The sequence below is a fragment of the Arachis stenosperma genome, chromosome 2, assembly GCF_014773155.1.
Source record: "Arachis stenosperma cultivar V10309 chromosome 2, arast.V10309.gnm1.PFL2, whole genome shotgun sequence".
NCBI classification, from domain to species: domain Eukaryota; kingdom Viridiplantae; phylum Streptophyta; class Magnoliopsida; order Fabales; family Fabaceae; genus Arachis; species Arachis stenosperma.
The window spans coordinates 60282288-60306736 of record NC_080378.1 but is presented as its reverse complement, the minus strand read 5'-3'; the positions used below and the strand labels follow the sequence as shown (position 1 = coordinate 60306736).

The following is a 24449-nucleotide window of genomic DNA, read 5'->3' as shown; positions in this document are numbered from 1 at the left end:
TATTAGTTTTTAATTAAAATTCAATTTTCTGGACTTTACTATGAGTTTGTGTGTTTTTCTGTGATTTCAGGTATTTTCTGACTGAAATTGAGGGTCCTGAGCAAAAATCTGATCCAGAGACTGAAAAGGACTGCAGATGCTGTTGGATTCTGACCTCCCTGCACTCGAAGTGGATTTTCTGGAGCTACAGAAGCCCAATTGGCGCGCTCTCAACGGCATTGGAAAGTAGACATCCGGGACTTTCCAGAAATATATAATAGTCCATACTTTGTCCAAGATTTGACGGCCCAAACCGGCGCTCAAAGTCACCTACAGAAATTCCAGCGTTAAACGCCGGAACTGGCATAAAATTTGGAGTTAAACGCCCAAACTGGCATGAAAGCTGGCGTTTAACTCCAGAAAAGGTCTCTACACGAAATTTCTTCATTGCTCAGCCCAAGCACACACCAAGTGGGCCCGGAAGTGGATTTTTCTGTCATTTTCTTATTTCTGTAAACCTTAGGTTACTAGTTTTACTATTAATAGGATCTTTTGACATTGTATCCGCACCTTATGACCTCATAACATTTTAGACGTTTCATTGTGTACCTTCCACAGCATGAGCCTCTAAACCCCATGGTTGGGGGTGAGGAGCTCTGCTGTGTCTTGATGGATTAATGCAATTACTACTGTTTCTTATTCAATCATGCTTGCTTCCATTCTAAGATATCACTTGCTCTTAACCCGGATGAATGTGATGATCCGTGACACTCATCATATTCTCAACTATGAACGTGTGACTGACAACCACCTCCGTTCTATCTTAGATTAAGTAGATATCTCTTGGGTTCTTTAATCGGAATCTTCGTGGTATAAGCTAGAACTGATGGCGGCATTCAAGAGAATCCGGAAGGTCTAAACCTTGTCTGTGGTATTCTGAGTAGGATTCAATGACTGGATGACTGTGACGTGCTTCAAACTCCTGAGGGCGGGGCGTTAGTGACAGACGCAAAAGAATCACTGGATTCTATTCCGGCCTGATTGAGAACCGACCGATGATTAGCCTATGCTGTGACAGAGCATCAGGGACGTATTTTCACTGAGAGGATGGGAGGTAGCCATTGACAACGGTGAAACCCTACACACAGCTTGCCATGGAAGGAGACTTGCGTGTATGAAGAAGAAGACAGTAGGAAAGCAGAGATTCAGAGGATGGAGCATCTCCAAAGCCTCAGCCTATTCTCCATTACTGCAAAACAAGTACCTTTTTCATGTTCTTTTACTTTTTACAATCAATCCTGATAATTTCTGATATCCTGACTAAGATTTACAAGATAACCATAGCTTGCTTCAAGCCGACAATCTCCGTGGGATCGACCCTTGCTCACGCAAGGTATTACTTGGACGACCCAGTGCACTTGCTGGTTAGTTGTGCGGAGTTGCAAAAGTGTTATTGCAATTTCGTGCACCACTTATTTTACTCATAAATTTCGAAAATTTGAGTTGACTTAGTAAAAAATTTTTAAAATTTAGCTATTTCTTATAAGTCAAGTCAAATTTTCAATTTTAAAAATCCTATCTTTTCAAAACTTTTTCAATAATCAAATATTTTTCATTTTTTTATTATTTTCGAAAATTTAAAATTATTTTTCAAAATCTTTTTCTTATCTTTATTTCAAAATTTCGAAAACTTTACTAACAATTAATGTGATTGATTCAAAAAATTTAAAGTTTGTTACTTTCTTGTTAAGAAAGGTTCAATCTTTAAATTCTAGAATCATATCTTTTAGTTTCTTATTAGTCAAGTAATCAATTTTAATTTTAAAAATCAAATCTTTTTCAAAATATCTTTTTCAATCATATATTTTTAATCATATCTTTTCAATCATATCTTTCTCAAAAAAAAAATTGATTTCAAAATATCTTTTCTAACTTCTTATCTTTTCAAAATTGATTTTCAAATCTTTTTCAACTAACTAATTGACTTTTTATTTGTTTCTTATCTTTTTCAAAATTACCTAACTACTTTTCTCTCTCTAATTTTCGAAAATCATCTCCCTCTTTTTCAAAATTCTTTTAATTAACTAATTATTTCAAATTCTAATTTTGATTTTATTCCTTCTCTTAGTTTTCGAATTGTAACTTTAATTTAAAAATAAAAACAAAAATATTTTTCTTTTATTTTAAGTTAATTTTCAAAAACTCCTCTCTCTCATCTCTTTCTATTTATTCATTCATTTACTAACACTTCTCTTCATCTTAAAATTCAAACCCACTCTTCCTCTCTGAGTTCGAATTTTCCTCTTTTCCTTCTTCTATTCTTTTCTTCTTCTACTAACATAAAAAAATCTCTCTACTGTGGTAAAGAAGATCCCTATTATTATTTTTTGTTCCCTTCTTTTTCATATGAGCAGGAGCAAGGACAAGAATATTCTTGTTGAAGCAGATCCTGAACCTGAAAGGACTCTAAAGAGGAAACTAAGAGAAGCTAAATTACAAGAATCCAGAGACAACCTTACAAAAAATTTCAAAAAGGAAGAGGAGATGGCAACCGAAAATAATAACGCAAGGAGGATGCTTGGTGACTATACTACACTTACTTCCAAATTTGATGGAAGAAGCATCTCAATCCCTGCCATTGGAGCAAACAATTTTGAGCTGAAACCTCAACTAGTTGCTCTAATGCAATAGAACTGCAAGTTCCATGGACTTCCATCAGAAGATTGATAAACCCCATTTGTAGGGTTTATCTTGTATTGATTTTAGGGGATTTTATAACCTTTTACCCACATTTATCCATTGAAATATCATGGTTTTATAACTTCTCCTTTAATTGTGCTTAAGAGTGAAAACATGCTTTTTAGGTCTTAAAATACATAAATTCAATTCACCTTGATTCCATTAGATGCCTTGATATGTCTGTTAAGTGATTTAATATTTAGGAGGCAAAGATTGGATCAAGGGAATGAAGAAAGAAAGCATGAAAAGTTGGAGAACTCATGAAGAAATGAAAGAACCGGAAAGCTGTCAAGCCGACCTCTTCGCACTTAATCGACCATAACTTGAGCTACAGAGGTCCAAATGATGCGGTTTCAGTTGGATTAGAAAGCTAACATCCGGGGCTTCGAAACGATATAAGATTTGCCATAGTTGCTATATGTATAAAGATGCGTACGCGCACTGTACACGCACGCGCCGTTGGTGCACGTGATCACTTCATGCAAACTCGTGGCTAGCGAATTTACAAGCCTTGTGGGCCAAATCCAACTCATTTCTAATGCTATTTAAGCCAAGGATTGAAGGGGGAATGAGGACACTTTTCATACTTTAGATACTTTTGACCATTAGCTTAGTTTATGAGTTTAGAGTTAGTTTCTAGAGAGAGAAGCTCTCTCTTTTCTCTAGAATTAGGATTAGGATTAGGATTAGTTCTTAGATCTAGGTTTTAATCTTTGCTTTCTTCCACTTCTATCTCTCAATTCCTTGTTGCTACATTCATCTTCTTCTACTCTTTTGTTGTAATTTCCTTTATGTTGTTCTTATATTTTGTTGTAGATCTAGTATTGTTCCTTCTACATTCTCCCAATTCAATAAGAGGTAATTCATACTAAATGTGTCTTCTTTGCTTTTCTATTATTGATCTCTTATTTTTGTAGTTGTAGATTCCTTTAATTCTTGCATTTAATAATGATTACTTCTATTGCACTTTATGTGTTTGTTGAAATGTCTCTTTTAGTTTTAGTGTAGATTTTGTTCCTCTTGGCCTAGGTAGAGTAATTAGTGACACTTGAGTTATCTAATTCCTTTGTTGATTGATAATTGGAGAGATTGCTAATTGGTTTGGAGTGCACTAAAGCTAGTCTTTCCTTGGGAGTTGGCTAGAACTTGTGGCTCAAGTCAATTCATCCACTTGACTTTCCTTTATTTAGTAAGGGTTAACTAAGTGGTAGTAATGAACAATTCTCATCACTTTTGAGAAGGATAACTAGGATAGGACTTCTAATTTTCATACCTTGCCAAGAGCCTTTTATAGTTGTTAGTTTATTTTCATTGCCATTTACTTTCATGCCTCTTATCAAAACCCCAAAACAACTCAAACCAATAACAAGACACTTTATTGTAATTCATAGGGAGAACGACCCGAGGTTTGAATACTTCGGTTTATAAATTTTAAGGGTTTGTTTTAGTGACAAACAACTTTTTGTATGAAAGGATTAGTGATTGGCTTAGAAACTATACTTGCAACGAGAATTCATTTGTGAATTTTAAACCATCAAAAATCTAATCATCAAAGATCCCTATCAGTTTTTAACTGAATTCTTGCAGATCTGTGAGACTGTTAAGACTAATGGGTATTTCCTGAAGTCTACAGGCTCATGCTTTTCCCTTTTGCTGTAAGAGACAGAGCTAGAACATGGTTGGACTCAAAACCTAAAGATAGCCTGGACTCTTGGGATAAGCTGGTCACGGCCTTCTTGGCTAACTTCTTTCCTCCTCAAAAGCTGAGTAAGCTTAGAGTGGATGTTTAGACCTTCAAACAAAAAGATGGTGAATCCCTCTATGAAGCTTGGGAAAGATACAAGCAGATGACCAAAAGGTGTCCTTCTGACATGCTTTCAGAGTGGACCATTTTGGATATATTCTATTATGGTCTATCTGAGTTCTCTAAGATGTCACTGGACCATTCTGCAGGTGGATCCATTCACCTAAAGAAAATGCCTACAGAAGCTCAAGAACTTATTGACATGGTTGCAAATAACCAATTCATGTACACTTCTGAGAGCAATTCTGTGAGGAATGGGACGCCTCAGAGGAAAGGAGTTCTTGAAATTGATGCTTTGAATGCCATATTAGCTTAGAACAAAATGTTGACTCAGCAAGTCAACATGGTTTCTCAAAGTCTGAATGGATGGCAAAATACATCCAACAGTACTAAAGAGGCATCTTCTGAAGAAGAAGCTTATGATCCTGAGAACCCTGCAATGGCAGAGGTGAATTACATGGGTGAACCCTATGGGAACACCTATAATTCCTCATGGAAAAATCATCCAAATTTCTCATGGAAGGATCAACAAAAGCCTCAACAAGGCTTTAATAATGGTAGAAGATACAGGCTTAGCAATAGCAAGCCTTTTCCATCATCTTCTCAGCAAGAGACAGAGAATTCTGAGCAGAGTCCCTCTAAATTAGCAAACATAGTCTCTGATCTGTCTAAGGCCACTTTAAGTTTCATGACTGAAACAAGGTCCTCCATCAGAAATCTGGAGGCACACGTGGGCCAGCTGAGTAAGAAAATCACTGAAACTCCTCCTAGTACTCTCCCAAGCAATACAGAAGAGAATCCAAAAAGAGAGTGCAAGGCCATTGATATTGTCTGTATGGCCGAATCCAAGGAGGAAGGGGAGGACGTGAATCCCAATGAGGAAGACCTCATGGGACATCCCCCAGACAGAAAGGAGTTCCCTATTGAGGACCTAAAGGAATCTGAGGATCATATAGAGACCATAGAGATTCCATTAAACTTCCTTCTGCCATTCATGAGCTCTGAGAACTATTCTTCCTCTAAATAGGATGAAGATGTAACTGAAGAGCAAGTTGCTCAATATCTAGGAGCCATCATGAAGCTGAATGCCAAGTTGTTTGGTAATGAGACTTGGGAAGATGCACCTTCCTTGCTCATTAGTGAACTAGATACATGGGTTTAGCAAACTTTACCTCAAAAGAAACAAGATCTTGGTAAATTCTTAATATCCTGTACCATAGGCACCATAACCTTTGAGAAGGCTCTGTGTGACCTGGGGTCAGTTATAAATCTTATGTCACTCTCTGTAATGGAGAAACTGGGGATCTTTGAGGTACAGGCTGCCACATTCTCATTAGAGATGGCAGACAAGTCAATAAGACAAGCTTATAGATTGGTAGAGGACGTGTTAGTGAAGGTTAAAGGCCTTTACATCCCTGCTGATTTCATAATCTTAGACACTGGGAAGGATGAGAATGAATCCATCATTCTTGGAAGACCCTTCCGAGCCATAGCAGAAGTTGTGATTGATGTTGACAGAGGAGAGCTAGTCCTTTAATTGAATGGGGACTATCTTGTATTTAAAGCTCAAGGATCTTCCTCTGCAACCATGGAGAGGAAGCTTGAAAAGCTTCTCTCAATACAGAGTCAAACAAAGCCCCCACAGTCAAACTCTAAGTTTGGTGTTGGGAGGCCACAACCAAACTCTAAGTTTGGTGTTGAACCCCCACATTCAAACTCTAAGTTTGGTGTTGGGAGGTCCCAACAATGCTCTGAACATCTGTGAAGCTCCATGAGAGCTCACTGTCAAGCTATTGACATTAAAGAAGCGCTTATTGGGAGGCAACCCAATTTTTATTTATCTATATTTCTATTGTTCTTTTATGTTTTATTAGGTTTATGATCATGTGGAGTCACAAAATAATTACAAAAATTAAAAATAGAATAAAAAATAGCAGAAGAAAAAGCACACCCTGGAGGAAGAGCTTACTGGCGTTTAAACGCCAGTAAAAAGCATCTGGCTGGCGTTCAACGCCAGAACAAAGCATGAATCTGGCATTGAACGCCAGAAACAAGCAGAAATATGGCGTTTAGATGCCAGGAGTGCACCCTGAGGAAAGCTGGCGTTTAACGCCAACAACAAGCATCAGGCTGGCGTTAAACGCCAGAAACATGCTACATTTGGGCGTTTAACACCAGCAACAAGCATCAGGCTGGCGTTAAATGCCAGAAACATGCTACATTTGGGTGTTTAACGCCAGAAACAAGCTTTAGTCTGGCGTTAGATGTCAGGATTGCATATAGGGGGCATTTTACACGCCTAAAGGTTGTAGGGATGAGAAATCCTTGACACCTCAGGATCTGTGGACCTCACAGGATCACCTCAGGATCTGTGAACCCCACAGGATCCCCACCTACCTTCTCCCTCTCTCTCACACCTTTTCATAACACTCTTCCCCAAACATCATTCACCAATCACCTCAATCACTCTTCCCCATCACCTCTTCACTACTCACATCCATCCACTCTTCCCCATAAACCCTACCTACCTTCAAATTCAAAATCTTTCCCACCCAAACCCACCCTAAATGACCGAAACCTATACCACTCTCCCTCTCCTCCATCTCTTCTTCTTCGTCTTCTATTCCTTCTTCTTTTGCTCGAGGACGAGCAAACATTTTAAGTTTGGTGTGGTAAAAGCATGGCTTTTTGTTTTTCCATAACCATTTATGGCACCTAAGGCCGGAGAAACCTCTAGAAAGAGGAAAGGGAAGACAAAAGCTTCCACCTCTGAGTCATGAGAGATGGAGAGATTCATCTCAAGGGTCCATAGCTCAGTAGTAGAGCATTTGACTACACATCAAGAGAGCCTACTCATGGACCTCAACAAGAGCATGAGGAATTCCCTCATCAAGAATTCCCTGAGATACCTCAGGGGATACATTTTCCTCCACACAACTATTGGGAGCAACTAAGGATAGGAACACCAAAATCACTAGGGATGGAGCAACAAAGGCAAGGAAGAGACATAGAGGAGCTCAAGAACACCATTGGTCCTTCAAGAAGAAGGCGCCACCATCACTAAGGTGGACTCATTCCTTAACTTCCTTGTTCTTATCTCTCTGTTTTTCGAATTTTATGTTTTATGTTTGTCTATGTTTTTAGTCTTTACTACATGATCATTAGTATTTAGTACTTATGTCTTAAGGCTATGAATAATTTCATGAATCCTTCACCTCTCTTAAATAAAAAATGTTTTTAATACAAAAGAACAAGAAGTACATGAGTTTCAAATTCATTCTTGAAATTAGTTTAATTATATTGATGTGGTGACAATACTTTTTGTTTTTTGAATGAATGCTTGAACAGTGCATATTTTTTATCTTGTTGTTTATGAATGTTAAAATTGTTGGATCTTGAAAGAATGATGAACAAAGAGAAATGTTATTGATAATCTGAAAAATCATAAAATTAATTCTTGAAGCAAGAAAAAGTAGTGAAGAACAAAGCTTGCGAAAAAAAAGAAGTGGCAAAAAAAATATAAAATATAAAAGAAAAAGAAAAAGCAAGCAGAAAAAGCTAATAGCCCTTAAAACCAAAAGGCAAGGGTAAAAAGGATCCAAGGCTTTGAGCACCAATGGATAGGAGGGCCCAAGAAAATAAAATCCAGGCCTAAGCGGCTAAATCAAGCTGTCCCTAACCATGTGCTTGTGGCATGCAGGTCCAAGTGAAAAGCTTGAGACTGAGTGGTTAAAGTCGTGATCCAAAGCAAAAAGAGTGTGCTTAAGAGCTCTGGACACCTCTAACTGGGGACTTTAGCAAAGCTGAGTCACAATCTGAAAAGGTTCACCCAGTCATGTGTCTGTGGCATTTATGTATCCGGTGGTAATACTAGAAAACAAAGTGCTTAGGGCCACGACCAAGACTCATAAAAGTAGCTGTGTTCAAGAATCAACATACTTAACTAGGAGAATCAATAACACTATCTGAACTCTGAGTTCCTATAGATGCCAATCATTCTAAACTTCAAAGGATAAAGTGAGATGCCAAAACTGTTCAAAAGCAAAAAGCTACAAGTCCCGCTCATCTAGTTAGAACTAATATTCATTGATGTTTTGAGATTTATTGTATATTATCTTCTTTTTATCCTAATTGATTTTCAGTTGCTTGGGGACAAGCAACAAATTAAGTTTGGTGTTGTGATGAGCGGATAATTTATACGGGTTTTGGCATTGTTTTTAGGTAGTTTCTAGTAGGATCTAGCTACTTTTAGGGATGTTTTCATTAGTTTTTATGAAAAATTCATATTTCTAGACTTTAGTATGAGTTTGTGTGTTCTTCTGTGATTTCAGGTATTTTCTGGCTAAAATTGAGGGACCTGAGCAAAAATCTAATTCAGGTTGAAAAAGGAGTGCTGATGTTGTTGGATTCTGACCTCCCTGCACTCGAGATGAATTTTCTGGAGCTACAGAACTTCAAATTGCGCGCTCTCAATGGCGTTGGAAAGTAGACATCCAGAGATTTCCAGCAATATATAATAGTTCATACTTTTTTTGAGTTTAGATGATGCAAAATGGCGTTCAACGCTAGTTCCATGCTGCATTCGGGAGTAAAACGCCAGAAACACGTCACAAACCAGAGTTAAATGTCAAAAACACGTTACAACTTGGCATTTAACTCCATGAGAAGTCTCTGCACGTGTAAAGCTCAAGCTTAGCCCAAGCACACACCAAAGTGGGCCCCGGAAGTGGATTTCTGCATTTAGACTTATTTTTGTAAACCCTAGTAACTAGTCTAGTATAAATAGGATATTTTACTATTGTATTACACGACTTTGGATTGATCTTTAGTCAGTGTATGCGATTTTAGATCTTCAGGGGGGCTGGTCATTCGGCCATGCCTGAACCATCACTTATGTATTTTCAACGGTGGAGTTTCTACACACCATAGATTAAGGTGTAGAGCTCTGCTGTACCTCGAGTTTTAATGCAAAGTACTACTGTTTTATATTCAATTCATGATAATTCTTACTCTAAGATATTCGCTGCACTTCAACCTGATGGATGTGATGGTCCGTGACAATCATCATCATCTATTCTTATGAACGCGTGCTTGACAACCGCTTCCGTTTTACCTTAGACCGAGCGGGTATCTCTTGGATTCCTTAATCAGAGTCTTCGTGGTATAAGCTAGAATTATTGGCGGCCATTCTTGAGAATCCGAAAAGTCTAAACCTTGTCTGTGGTATTCTGAGTAGGATTCAGGGATTGAATGACTGTGACGAGCTTCAAACTTGCGATTGTTGGGCGTAGTGACAGATGCAAAAGAATCAATGGATTCTATTCCGACATGATCGAGAACCGACAGATGATTAGCCGTGCTGTGACAAGAGCATTTGGACCATTTTCACTGAGAGGATGGGAAGTAGCCATTGACAATGGTGATGCCCTACATACAGCTTGCCATGGAAAGGAGTAAGAAGGATTGGATGAAAGTAATAGGAAAGCAGAGATTCAGAAGGAACAAAGCATCTCCATACACTTATCTGAAATTTCCACCAATGATTTACATAAGTATTTCTATCTTTATTTTATGCTTAATTTATTATAATTTTTGAAAACCATTATAATCATTTGAATCGGCCTGACTGAGATTTACAAGATGACCATAGCTTGCTTCATACCAACAATCTCCGTGGGATCGACCCTTACTCACGTAAGGTTTATTACTTGGATGACCCAGTGCAATTGCTGGTTAGTTGAACGGAGTTGTGAAGAATGTGAGTGAACCATAGTAGTGTGCACCAAGCTTTTGGAGCCATTGCTAAGAATTGTTCAAGTTATGAAAAAGAGTAAATCACAATTTTGCCTATCAGTCACCCAAGATAGAAAATCCCGCCGCCGACGACGACGGCGACCTCCCCACACTTAGAATAAATCATCATCCTTGATGCTATGACTGAGATTGGGTGAGAGGGTCGACGTCCGCATCTGGTTGAGGCTAAGGCTGTGGCTCCCCAGAGGTCTACTGTGTCCCTGTGGGAACCTGAGTCTGTGTCGATGCCTCTGGCAGCTGAGCCTGTTGAGCCTATTCCTCCTGCTCCTTCTGCTCCTCCTTAGAAAAAGTGACGGAACCAGAGGGCATTTTGACGCCTAGTGATGCGAGCATCTGAGTCACGCGTTGATAACATCATTTGTTGCGATGTTCACTCTACTCCATGAATCCAATGAGATGCTGCACAAGTCGGTACGTCGGCTGGGGTGCTGATGGTGGTGGTGCTGTTGGTGGTGCTACTGGTGGTCCAGGTGCTGCTGCTGAAGAGGAATATGGCCTAGGAGTTGCAACTGCAGAAGCTCACCCAAGTCCCCCACGGAATAACTCGCTCTTTTCCGTGGACTGTGGGTGGTGACTCATCATCTGGAAGCCATGAAACTCCAGCCCGCTGAGTGATAAACCCATATTTCATGAGATATTTTGTGCTTAATTTGAGTGATTTATACAATCCCTCACCTACTTATTCACATTAATTGCATGGTTTTACTTTCCCTTCCTTATTATGTCATATTGTGAAAAACATGTTTCCTAAGCTTTGAAAATTAATTATTTTAATTACCTTTATTTTCATTCGATGCCGTGATTAGTGTGTTGAGTAGTTTCAGATTTTCTAAGGTAGAATGACTTAAAGGATGAAAAAGGAAACATACTAAAAGGAAAGGAGAAAGCAAAACGGAGCTTTAAGGAAACTGGTATCCACGCGATCGCATGGACGACGCGATCGCGTGCCAAGCACGAATCAGCAGCGACGCGGCCGCATGACTGACGCGACCGCGTGCCTTAAGCAGAACGCACACGACATGGTTGCATGACTGACACGACTGCGTGGCAAGGAAAAGCTCCGAATGACGCGACCGCGTGACCCACGTAGACGCGTGACAGAGGCCACGCACCAGAAAATTACAGAACACGCCCCAGCGAGTTCTAAACCCCTTTTTGGCCCAAATCCAAGTCCAGAAAGCATAGACCAGAGGTTATCAAGTGAGGGAACGCATCCATTCATAATCATGCCTCTCATAATTTACTTTTCATGTTTTAGATGTAGTTTTGGAGAGAGAGGTTCTCTTCTCTCTCTCTCTCTTAGGATTTAGGACTTCTCTTTCTAGAGTGACTCTCGATCCAGGTTTAATATTCCTTTTTCTATTTAAATCTCTCTTTTATATTTTGATTATTCTGAAGCTTTTATTATGTTTGATTGATGTTGCCCAATTGGCTGTTGATGACATTTTTATTTAATGATATTTGAGGTATTTCAGTTTACTATTGATCTCTTTGATTTATGTTATTGATGCTTCCCATCTGAGGATATTTTCACTCTAGCAATTTTACTTTTTCCCCTTTTTGGTTCTGATTAAGAATTTAGTTACTCAACAGTTATTAAACTCAACGTAATTAATAATCGTTATCTTGCTAATTGAGCTGAACCTGAATAATCCCAACCTTTTCTTAGGAAATAATTAGGATTCAAAGGTCAATTTAATTAGTCCCTTGACTTTCCTTTGCCTTGGTAAAGGTTGACCAAGTGGAGTTTAGATTCAACTTTTATTATAGTTGAGAGAGATAACTAAGTTAGACCTCTAAATTCCATTATCTTGCCAAGAGTTGTTTTACAGTTATTATTTATTTTTAATTGCCATTTAATTCACTCCTTATTTAAATTACTTGCTTCTCACCTTCTAACCCCGATTACAACCTTTATAACCAATAATAAGAACATACTTCCTCGCAGTTCCTTGAGAAGACGACCCGAGGTTTGAATACTCGGTTAACAATTTTTAAAGGGGTTTGTTACTTGTGACCCCCAAAACGTTTGTATGAAAGGACTTTTGAAGGTTTAGAAACTATACTTGCAACGAGGATTTATCCGCAAATTTCTAGACCACGCAAAAGTCCTCTCATCAAAATGGCGCCGTTGCCGGGGAACTGCTAACATGTGCCTTATTATTGGTTATTGTAAATATTTTTCTTTTGCTTGTTTATTTATTTTCGTTTTTCCTTTTTATCTTTATTTGCTACTATGAACTCTCACCCCTCTCGCTTTGAGTTTGGTTCTAATATTGTTAAAGGAAATAGAAGTTATAGCAGGAATGTGCATCAAGGTCAGACCAATCAAGGATGGATGGAACCAAGAGGATCTAATCAACCCTTTTGGCAGCAACACCCTCCGAGATATCCTGGACAAAGACCATTCTACCGTGCATACCCAGCTGAAAGACATGGTGGACAACCTTGTAACTACCAACAAGCCCCACCCCGTGCATACGAACCGTCCTTTCAACATAACCTCGAACCACCACACTCACAAGCTTCTCTTCACCATTCGCCATCATATGATCCTTCCTTACCCCAATACCAATCCAATCGTTCCCAGTCATCACTACTTCCCTATGTATCATGTCTAAATCCAGCAAACCGCGAAGCAGAGGATCGCCTAAAAGAAACAATAACTAAATTTCAAACAACCATTCAACAACTGGAGCACGCACTAATCCAATGGGCCACTAAACGCTCAAATATACAAGGATCAACCACAGCTCCATGTGGACAACGCGATGAAGAGCGTAGCATGAAAGAAATACTAGAGACTCCAGTGGACAAGGAAGAGAATGAATTTGTACTAGAACAATTAGAAGAAGCTGTCATTGTTCAAGAAGAAGAGTTGGTTGAAGATCTAGGCGATGCTGCACTTCCTTGGGAATCCAGAATTGAGGAAAACTCCGTCCAAGATGCCACAGTTGATGCTAAGGAGGATACCGTACAATCTCCAAGGCAAGTCGTTTACGAAGAATCAGACGGAGTAATCCAAGAAGAAATTTTTCTAGATGATGATGATCACGAGTCCTGTTCTCTCAGTGATGAACTTGCATCTGCAAGTTAATTTCTTGAGACAGAAGAATCTTCTCCAAGTGAATACGAAAATGATGCAGAGGTAGATTTCTCTCAACCTCCAATCTATGACTCGAGTGATGAGGAAGACACAGAAGAATTTGACTCGGACACAGATACAATTGAGGATTCTTGCAAGGATGTGGAGGAATTCACAGAAGAGCATAAGGGGGTAAAACTTACAGAACCACCAGAAACACCTATCCCAAGGCCACTACCACCTAATACAAGCTTCAAGTGGGTACAATCCTTAACTTATGACTTTACTTATTCACTTGAATATGGTTTACTTGAAATAGATGGCCAGCTTAGAGCTCTCTACGGCTTTAAGAGTAAGAGGGAAATGGCTCGTACTCAGAGCTGGTGCATGGTGCACGAAATTGTGATCATCAATGGCGCCATTAACATGGTACGCTCATTGCAATCTCAACTCTTTATCACAACTCCGCACAACTAACCAGCAAGTGCACTGGGTCGTCCAAGTAATAAACCTTACGCGAGTAAGGGTTGATCCCACGGAGATTGTTGGTATGAAGCAAGCTATGGTCACCTTGTAAATCTTAGTCAGGCAGACTCAAATGGGTATAGATGATGAATAAAACATAAAGATAAAGATAGAGGTACTTATGTAATTCATTGGTAAGAACTTCAGATAAGCGAATGGAGATGCTTTGTCCCTTCCGTCTCTCTGCTTTCCTACTGCCTTCATCTAATCCTTCTTACTCCTTTCCATGGCAAGCTTATGCAAGGGTTTCACCGTTGTCAGTGACTACCTCCCATCCTCTCAGTGGAAATGTTCAACGCACCCTGTCACGGCATGACTATCCATCTGTCGGTTCTCAATCAGGCTGGAATAGAATCCAGTGATTCTTTTGCGTCTGTCACTAACGCCCCGCCCTCAGGAGTTTGAAGCACGTCACAGTCATTCAATCATTGAATCCTACTCAGAATACCACAGACAAGGTTAGACCTTCCAGATTCTCTTGAATGCCGCCATCAGTTCTTGCCTATACCACGAAGACTCTGATCTCACGGAATGGCTGGCTCGGTTGTCAGGCGAGCGCTCGGTTGTCAGGCGATCAACCATGCATCGTGTATCGGGAATCCAAGAGATATTCACCCAATCTAAGGTAGAACGGAGGTGGTTGTCGGTCACACGTTCATAGGTGAGAATGATGATGAGTGTCACGGATCATCACATTCATCAAGTTGAAGAACAAGTGATATCTTGGAACAAGAACAAGCTGAATTGAATAGAAGAACAATAGTAATTGCATTAATACTCGAGGTACAGCAGAGCTCCACACCTTAATCTATGGTGTGTAGAAACTCCACCGTTGAAAATACATAAGAACAAGGTCTAGGCATGGCCGTGAGGCCAGCCTCCCAAAGAGGGTTCAATCATCAAAACATGATCAAAAGATTCTAAGATTGAAAGATGAAAATACAATAGTAAAAGGTCCTACTTATAGAGAACTAGTAGCCTAAGGTCTACAGAGATGAGTAAATGACATAAAAATCCACTTCCGGGCCCACTTGGTGTGTGCTTGGGCTGAGCATTGAAGCATTTTCGTGTAGAGACTTCCCTTGGAGTTAAACGCCAGCTTTGGTGCCAGTTTGGGCGTTTAACTCCCATTCTTGTGCCAGTTCTGGCGTTTAACGCTGGAAATTCTGAGGGTGACTTTGAACGCCGGTTTGGGCCATCAAATCTTGGTCAATGTGTGGACTATCATATATTGCTGGAAAGCCCAGGATGTCTACTTTCCAACGCCCTTAAGAGCGTGCCAATTGGGCATCTGTAGCTCCAGAAAATCTACTTCGAATGTAGGGAGGTCAGAATCCAACAACATCTGCAGTCCTTTTCAGTCTCTGAATCAGATTTTTGCTCAGGTCCCTCAATTTCAGCCAGAAAATACCTGAAATCACAGAAAAACACATAAACTCATAGTAAAGTCCAGAAAAGTAAATTTTAACTAAAAACTAATAAAAATATACTAAAAACTAACTAAATCATACTAAAAATATACTAAAAACAATGCCAAAAAGCGTACAAATTATCTGCTCATCACAACACCAAACTTAAATTGTTGCTTGTCCCCAAGCAACTGAAAATCAAATAAGATAAAAAGAAGAGAATATGCAATGAATTCCAAAACATCTATGAAGATCAGTATTAATTAGATGAGCGGGGCTTTTAGCTTTTTGCCTCTGAACAGTTTTGGCATCTCACTCTATCCTTTGAGATTCAGAATGATTGGCTTCTTTAGGAACTCAGAATCCAGATAGTGTTATTGATTCTCCTAGTTAAGTATGATAATTCTTGAACACAGCTACTTTATGAGTCTTGGCCGTGGCCCAAAGCACTCTGTCTTCCAGTATTACCACCGGATACATACATGCCACAGACACATAATTGGGTGAACCTTTTCAGATTGTGACTCAGCTTTGCTAGAGTCCCCAATTAGAGGTGTCCAGGGTTCTTAAGCACACTCTTTTTGCCTTGGATCACAACTTTATTTCTTTCTCTTTCTCCTTTTTTTTCGTTTTTCTCCTTTTTTTTGTATTCTCTGCTTTTTCTTGCTTCAAGAATCATTTTTATTTTTCAGATCCTCAGTAACATGTCTCCTTTTTCATCATTCTTTCAAGAGTCAACATTCATGAACCACAAATTCAAAAGACATATGCACTGTTTAAGCATACATTCAGAAAACAAAAGTGTTGCCACCACATCAAAATACTTAATCTGTTATAAAATTCAAAATTCATGCAATTCTTCTCCTTTTCAATTAAGAACATTGTTTATTTAAGAAAGGTGATGGATTCATAGGACATTCATAACTTTAAGGCATAGACACTAAGACACTAATGATCATAAGACACAAACATAGACAAACATAAGCATGAAAATTTCGAAAAACAGGAAAATAAAGAACAAGGAGATTAAAGAACGGGTCCACCTTAGTGATGGCGGCTTGTTCTTCCTCTTGAAGGTCTTATGGAGTGCTGAGCTCCTCAATGTCTCTTCCTTGTCTTTGTTGCTCCTCTCTCATGATTCTTTGATCTTCTCTAATTTCATGGAGGAGGATGGAATGTTCTTGGTGCTCCACCCTTAGTTGTCCCATGTTGGAACTCAATTCTCCTAGGGAGGTGTTAATTTGCTCCCAATAGTCTTGTGGAGGAAAGTGCATCCCTTGAGGCATCTCAGGGATCTCATGATGAGAGGGGTCTCTTGTTTGCTCCATCCTTTTCTTAGTGATGGGCTTGTCCTCATCAATGAGGGTGTCTCCTTCTATGTCAACTCCTACTAAATAACAGAGGTGACAAATGAGATGAGGAAAGGCTAACCTTGCCAAGGTAGAGGACTTGTCCGCCACCTTATAGAGTTCTTGGGCTATAACCTCATGAACTTCTACTTCTTCTCCAATCATGATGCTATGAATCATGATGGCCCGGTCTAGAGTAACTTCGGACCGGTTGCTAGTGGGAATGATTGAGCATTGGATAAACTCCAACCATCCTCTAGCCATGGGTTTGAGGTCATGCCTTCTTAGTTGAACCGGCTTTCCTCTTGAATCTCTCTTCCATTGGGCGCCCTCTTCACAAATGTCAGTGAGGACTTGGTCCAACCTTTGATCAAAGTTGACCCTTCTTGTGTAAGGATGTTCATCTCCTTGCATCATGGGCAAGTTGAATGCCAACCTCACATTTTCCGGACTAAAATCTAAGTATTTCCCCCGAACCATTGTAAGCCAATTCTTTGGATCCGGGTTCACACTTTGATCATGGTTCTTGGTGATCCATGCATTGGCATAGAACTCTTGAACCATTAAGATTCCGACTTGTTGAATGGGGTTGGTAAGAACTTCCCAAACTCTTCTTCGGATCTCATGTCGGATCTCCGGATATTCACCCTTTTTGAGTGAAAAGGGGACTTCGGGGATCACCTTCTTCAAGGCCACAACTTCATAGAAGTGGTCTTGATGCACCCTTGAGATGAATCTCTCCATCTCTCATGACTCGGAGGTGGAAGCTTTTGCCTTCCCTTTCCTCTTTCTAGAGGTTTCTCCGGCCTTGGATGCCATAAATGGTTATGGAAAAATGAAAAGCAACGCTTTTACCACACCAAACTTAAACGGTTTGCTCGTCCTCGAGCAAAAGAAGAAAGAATAGAGGAGAAGAAGAAGAAAATAGAGGAGATGGAGGAGGTTGTGTGGTTCGGCCAAAAGGGGGAAGAAGTAGTGTTTAGGGTGTGTGAAAATGAAGGAGTGAAGATGGGTTTATATAGGGGTGAAGGGAGGGGTAGGGTTCGGCCATTATGGGTGGGTTTGGGAGGGAAAGTGGTTTGAATTTGAATGGTAAGGTAGGTGGGGTTTTATGAAGGATGGATGTGAGTGGTGAAGAGAAGATGGGATTTGATAGGTGAAGGGTTTTTGGGGAAGAGGTATTGAGGTGATTGGTGAATGGGTGAAGAAGAAAGAGGGTAGTGGGGTTGGTGGGGATCCTGTGGGGTCCACAAATCCTGAGGTGTCAAGAAAAAGTCATCCCTGCACCAAATGGCATGCAAAAATATGTTTTGAGCCAATTCTAGCGTTAAACGCCAGGCTGGTGCCCATTTCTGGCGTTTAACGCCAGGTTCTTGCCCTTTCCTGGCGTTTAACGCCAGTCTGGTGCCCCTTTCTGGCGTTAAACGCCCAGAATGGTGCCAGACTGGGCGTTAAACGCCCATCTGCTAGCCTTACTGGCGTTTAAACGCCAGTAGGTTCTTCCTCCAGGGTGTGCTGTTTTTCTTCCTGTTTTTCATTCTGTTTTTGCTTTTTCAATTGATTTTGTGACTTCTCATGATCATCAACCTACAGAAAACATAAAATAACAAAGGAAAATAGATAAAATATAACATTGGGTTGCCTCCCAACAAGCGCTTCTTTAATGTCAGTAGCTTGACAGAGGGCTCTCATGGAGCCTCACAAATGCTCAGAGCAATGTTGGAACCTCCCAACACCCAACTTAGAGTTTGAATGTGGGGGTTCAACACCAAACTTAGAGTTTGGTTGTGGCCTCCCAACACCAAACTTAGAGTTTGACTGTGGGGGCTCTGTTTGACTCTGCTTTGAGAGAAGCTCTTCATGCTTCCTCTCCATGGTGACAGAGGGATATCCTTGAGCCTTAAACACAAAGGATTCTTCATTCACTTGAATGATCAGTTCACCTCCATCAACATCAATCACAGCCTTAGCTGTGGCTAGGAAGGGTCTGCCAAGGATGATGGATTCATCCATGCATTTCCTAGTCTCTAGGACTATGAAATCAGTAGGGATGTAATGGTCTTCAATTTTCACCAGAACATCCTCTACAAGTCCATAAGCTTGTTTTCTTGAATTGTCTGCCATCTCTAGTGAGATTCTTGCAGCTTGCACCTCAAAGATCCCTAGCTTCTCCATTACAGAGAGATGCATGAGGTTTACACTTGACCCTAAGTCACACAGAGCCTTCTTGAAGGTCATGGTGCCTATGGTACAAGGTATGGAGAACTTCCCAGGGTCCTACCTCTTTTGAGGTAATTTCTGCCTAGACAAGTCATCCAATTCTTTGGTGAGCAAAGGGGGTTCATCCTCCCAAGTCTCATTTCCAAATAACTTGTCATTTAGCTTCATGGTTGCTCCAAGGTATTTAGCAACTTGCTCTTTAGTGACATACTCATCCTCTTCAGAGGAGGAATACTCATCAGAGCTCATGAAAGGCAGAAGCAAGTCCAATGGAATCTCTATGGTCTCATTTTGAGCCTCAGATTCCCATGGTTCCTCATTGGGAAACTTAGTGGAGGCCAGTGGACGTCCACTGAGGTCTTCCTCAGTGGCGTTCACTGCCTCTCCTTCCTCTCCAAATTCGGCCATGTTGATGGCCTTGCACTCTCCTTTTGGATTTTCTTCTGTATTGCTTGGGAGAGTACTAGGAGGGAGTTCAGTAACTTTCTTGCTCAACTGTCCCACTTGTGCCTCCAAATTCCTAATGGAGGACCTTGTTTCAGTCATGAAACTTTGAGTGGTTTTGATTAGATCAGAGACCATGGTTGCTAAGTCAGAGTGGTTCTGCTTAGAATTCTCTGTCTATTGTTGAGAAGATGATGGAAAAGGCTTGCCATTGCTAAACCTGTTTCTTCCACCATTATTGTTGTTGAAACCTTGTTGAGGTCTCTGTTGATCCTTCCATGAGAGATTTGGATGATTTCTCCATGAAGAATTATAGGTGTTTCCATAGGGTTCTCCCATGTAATTCACCTCTTCCATTGAAGGGTTCTCAGGATCATAAGCTTCTTCTTCAGATGAAGCATCCTTAGTACTGCTTGGTGCATTTTGCATTCCAGACAAGCTTTGAGAAATCAAATTGACTTGTTGAGTCAATATCTTGTTCTGAGCCAGAATGGCATTCAGAGTATCAATCTCAAGAACTCCTTTCTTCTGACTTGTCCCATTGTTCACAGGATTCCTTTCAGAAGTGTACATGAATTGGTTATTTGCAACCATTTCAATTAGTTCTTGAGCTTCTGTAGGCGTCTTCTTCAGATGAAGAGATCCTCCAGCAGAGCTATCCAAAGACATCTTGGATAGTTCAGAGAGACCATCATAGAAAATACCTATGATGCTCCATTCAGAAAGCATGTCAGAAGGACATTTTTTGATCAATTGTTTGTATCTTTCCCAAGCTTCATAGAGGGATTCTCCATCCTTCTGTCTGAAGGTTTGGAATTCCACTCTAAGCTTACTCAATTTTTGAGGTGGAAAGAACTTAGCCAAGAAGGCATTGACTAGCTTTTCCCATGAGTCCAGGCTTTCTTTAGGTTGTGAGTCCAACCATGTCCTAGCTCTGTCTCTTACAGCAAAAGGGAATAGCATAAGTCTGTAGACCTCAGGGTCAACCCCATTAGTCTTGACAGTGTCACAAATTTGCAAGAATTCAGCTAAGAACTGATGAGGATCTTCCAATGGAAGTCCATGGAACTTGCAATTCTGTTGCATTAGAGAAACTAATTAAGGCTTAAGCTCAAAGTTGTTTGCTCCAATGGCAGGGATAGAGATGCTTCACCCATAGAAGTCGGGAGTAGGTGCAGTAAAGTCACCCAGCACCTTCCTTGCATTGGTTGCATTGTTGTTGTTTTCGGCTGCCATGTCTTCTTCTTTGAAGATTTCTGTTAGGTCCTCTACAGAGAGTTGTGCCTTAGCTTCTCTTAGCTTTCGCTTCAAGGTCCTTTCAGGTTCAGGGTCAGCTTCAACAAGAATGCTTTTGTCCTTGTTCCTGCTCATATGAAAGAGAAGAGAACAAGAAAATGTGGAATCCTCTATGTCACAATATAGAGATTCCTTGAGGTGTCAGAGAAGAAGAAAATTAGAAGGAAGAGGTAGAAGAATTCGAACTTAATCAGATAGAGTTCAAATTGTGCATTGAGAAGGAGTGGTACTCCATAAATAGAAGGATGTGAGAAGAGAGGAAGAAATTTTCGAAAATTAAGTAAAAGATTTTGAAAACATTTTGAAAAACTTTAATTGATTTTCGAAAACCAGGAGTGGGAAAGAAATCAAGTAATTTTTGAAAAACATTTTGAAATTAGAATTTAAAAAGATATGATTGAAAACTATTTTTGGAAAAGATGTGATTAAAAAGATATGATTGAAAAGATATGACTTGAAAAACAATTTAAAAAGATTTTTAAAAATTAATAACTTGGCTATCAAGAAAAGATATGATTCAAACATTAAACCTTTCTCAACAGAAAAGGTAGCATACTTGAAATGTTGAATCAAATCATTAATTGATAGCAAGTATCTTTGAAAAAGGAAAGAAATTGATTTTGAAAAAGATTTGATTGAAAAGATATGATTTGAAAAAGATTTGATTTTGAAAAACTTTGAAAACTTGGAAAAAATTGATTTGAAAACAAAATCCTCCCCCCTGTGCCATCCTGGCGTTAAACGCCCAGAATGGTGCACATTCTGGCGTTTAACGCCCAATGCACTACCTTTTTGGGCGTTAAACGCCCAACCAGGCACCCTGGCTGGCGTTTAAACGCCAGTCTGTCCTTCTTCACTGGGCGTTTTGAACGCCCAGCTTTTTCTGTGTAATTCCTCTGCTGCATGTTCTGAATCTTCAGTTCCCTGTACTATTGACTTGAAAATAGAACCAAGATCAAACAAACAATGCATGCAAGACACCAAACTTAAAATTAGACACTAGACTCAAACAAGAAACATAAAATATTTTTGGTTTTTATGATTTTGAAATTTTTTTTTGGATTTTTCGAAAATTATATGGAAATAGAAAATAAAGGTTTCAGAATTCTTAATTTGGATTCCAGGAATCATTGCAATGCTAGTCTAAGACTCCGGTCTAGGAATTAGACATGGCTTCACAGCCAGCCAAGCTTTCAAAGAAAGCTTCGGTCCAAAACACTAGACATGGCCAATGGCCAGCCAAGCCTTAGCAGATCATTGCTCCAATAGCAAGATTGATAGAAATCTTCAAGCTCTTGTGATGATCAGTTGAAACCTCGGTCCAATAAGATTAGACATGGCTTCACAGCCAGCCAGACTTCAACAGATCATCATGAAACTCTAGAACTCATTCTTAAGAATTCTGAAAAATACCTAATCTAGGCAACAAGATGAACCGTCAGTTGTCCATACACGAAACAATCCCCGGCAACGGCGCCAAAAACTTGGTGCACGAAATTGTGATCATCAATGGCGCCATCAACATGGTACGCTCATTGCAATCTCAACTCTTTATCACAACTCCGCACAACTAACCAGCAAGTGCACTGGGTCGTCCAAGTAATAAACCTTACGCGAGTAAGGGTCGATCCCACGGAGATTGTTGGTATGAAGCAAGCTATGGTCACCTTGTAAATCTTAGTCAGGAAGACTCAAATGGGTATAGATGATGAATAAAACATAAAGATAAAGATAGAGGTACTTATGTAATTCATTGGTAAGAACTTCAGATAAGCGAATGGAGATGCTTTGTCCCTTCTGTCTCTCTGCTTTCCTACTGCCTTCATCCAATCCTTCTTACTCCTTTCCATGGCAAGCTTATGCAAGGGTTTCACCGTTGTCAGTGGCTACCTCCCATCCTTTCAGTGGAAATGTTCAACGCACCCTGTCACGGCACGGCTATCCATCTGTCGGTTCTCAATCAGGCCGGAATAGAATCCAGTGATTCTTTTGCGTCTGTCACTAACGCCCCGCCCTCAGGAGTTTGAAGCACGTCACAGTCATTCAATCATTGAATCCTACTCAGAATACCACAGACAAGGTTAGACCTTCCGGATTCTCTTGAATGCCGCCATCAGTTCTTGCCTATAACACGAAGACTCTGATCTCACGGAATGGCTGGCTCGGTTGTCAGGCGAGCGTTCGGTTGTCAGGCGATCAACCATGCATCGTGTATCGGGAATCCAAGAGATATTCACCCAATCTAAGGTAGAACGGAGGTGGTTGTCGGTCACACGTTCATAGGTGAGAATGATGATGAGTGTCACGGATCATCACATTCATCAAGTTGAAGAACAAGTGATATCTTGGAACAAGAACAAGCTGAATTGAATAGAAGAACAATAGTAATTGCATTAATACTCGAGGTACAGCAGAGCTCCACACCTTAATCTATGGTGTGTAGAAACTCCACCGTTGAAAATACATAAGAACAAGGTCTAGGCATGGCCGTGAGGCCAGCCTCCCAAAGAGGGTTCAATCATCAAAACATGATCAAAAGATTCTAAGATTGAAAGATGAAAATACAATAGTAAAAGGTCCTACTTATAGAGAACTAGTAGCCTAAGGTCTACAGAGATGAGTAAATGACATAAAAATCCACTTCCGGGCCCACTTGGTGTGTGCTTGGGCTGAGCATTGAAGAATTTTCGTGTAGAGACTTCCCTTGGAGTTAAACGCCAGCTTTGGTGCCAGTTTGGGCGTTTAACTCCCATTCTTGTGCCAGTTCCGGCGTTTAACGCTGGAAATTTTGAGGGTGACTTTGAACGCCGGTTTGGGCCATCAAATCTTGGGAAAAGTGTGGACTATCATATATTGCTGGAAAGCCCAGGATGTCTACTTTCCAATGCCGTTGAGAGCGCGCCGATTGGGTTTCTGTAGCTCCAGAAAATCCACTTCGAGTGCAGGGAGGTCAGAATCCAACAACATCTGCAGTCCTTTTCAGTCTCTGAATCAGATTTTTGCTCAGGTCCCTCAATTTCAGCCAGAAAATACCTGAAATCACAGAAAAACACACAAACTCATAGTAAAGTCCAGAAAAGTGAATTTTAACTAAAAACTAATAAAAATATACTAAAAACTAACTAAATCATACTAAAAACATACTAAAAACAATGCCAAAAAGCATACAAATTATCCGCTCATCAGTGCACAAGGTTCAATAAAGTTCCACGCTTCACCTAGAAGTACACGGATTGGTATCGTGCTCAATTGCATGGATCACGAAGAACGTTTGGTTACCATGGTGAGATTCTACTCTTTAAACCGCCCGGATGGAAACAAGTAGATCAAGACGGAGGCGGATTTAAAAGCAAGGCTTGGAATCCTGGAGTTTATTCTGACATTTATCACCCCGAGAACCTAAAAATCTGTTTGAAGCTGCTCAGAAGCTTCACATGCCTAGTTTGGTACCCTGGAGGCTATTGGCATTCCAAGCACTGGTGGAGATTTTTGGACGAATTTAAACATAAGCCACCCTAACCGGAAGCTCCTCCAATGTCCAACTTAAGGACTCTAACTAAAAGTGCTAGGTGGGAGACAACCCACCATGGTATGGTCGTTTCTTTTTCAGTTTATTTCATCATTATTTGTTTTTATTTTTATTTCCTTTTCATTTTACTTTAGTAAACCTGAAATCATGCATAGCACTCATATTAATCACTGCATTCTGCATTGTTCATGCATATAAAAAAAAAATTTCGCTACGCTACGCGATCGCATTAGCGACGCGTCCACGTCGCTTGGAG

General features: G+C 40.1%; 2 non-coding genes across 2 annotated transcripts; one reads left to right on the top strand and one right to left on the bottom strand.

Moving 5' to 3' along the window:
• Nucleotides 1-4487: 4487 nt before the first annotated feature.
• Nucleotides 4488-4595, bottom strand: LOC130964499 (small nucleolar RNA R71). The gene has a single exon (XR_009080590.1). It is a non-coding gene; the product is annotated as a small nucleolar RNA R71 (small nucleolar RNA).
• Nucleotides 4596-20091: 15496 nt separating this feature from the next.
• Nucleotides 20092-20199, top strand: LOC130964197 (small nucleolar RNA R71). The gene has a single exon (XR_009080301.1). It is a non-coding gene; the product is annotated as a small nucleolar RNA R71 (small nucleolar RNA).
• Nucleotides 20200-24449: the final 4250 nt, after the last annotated feature.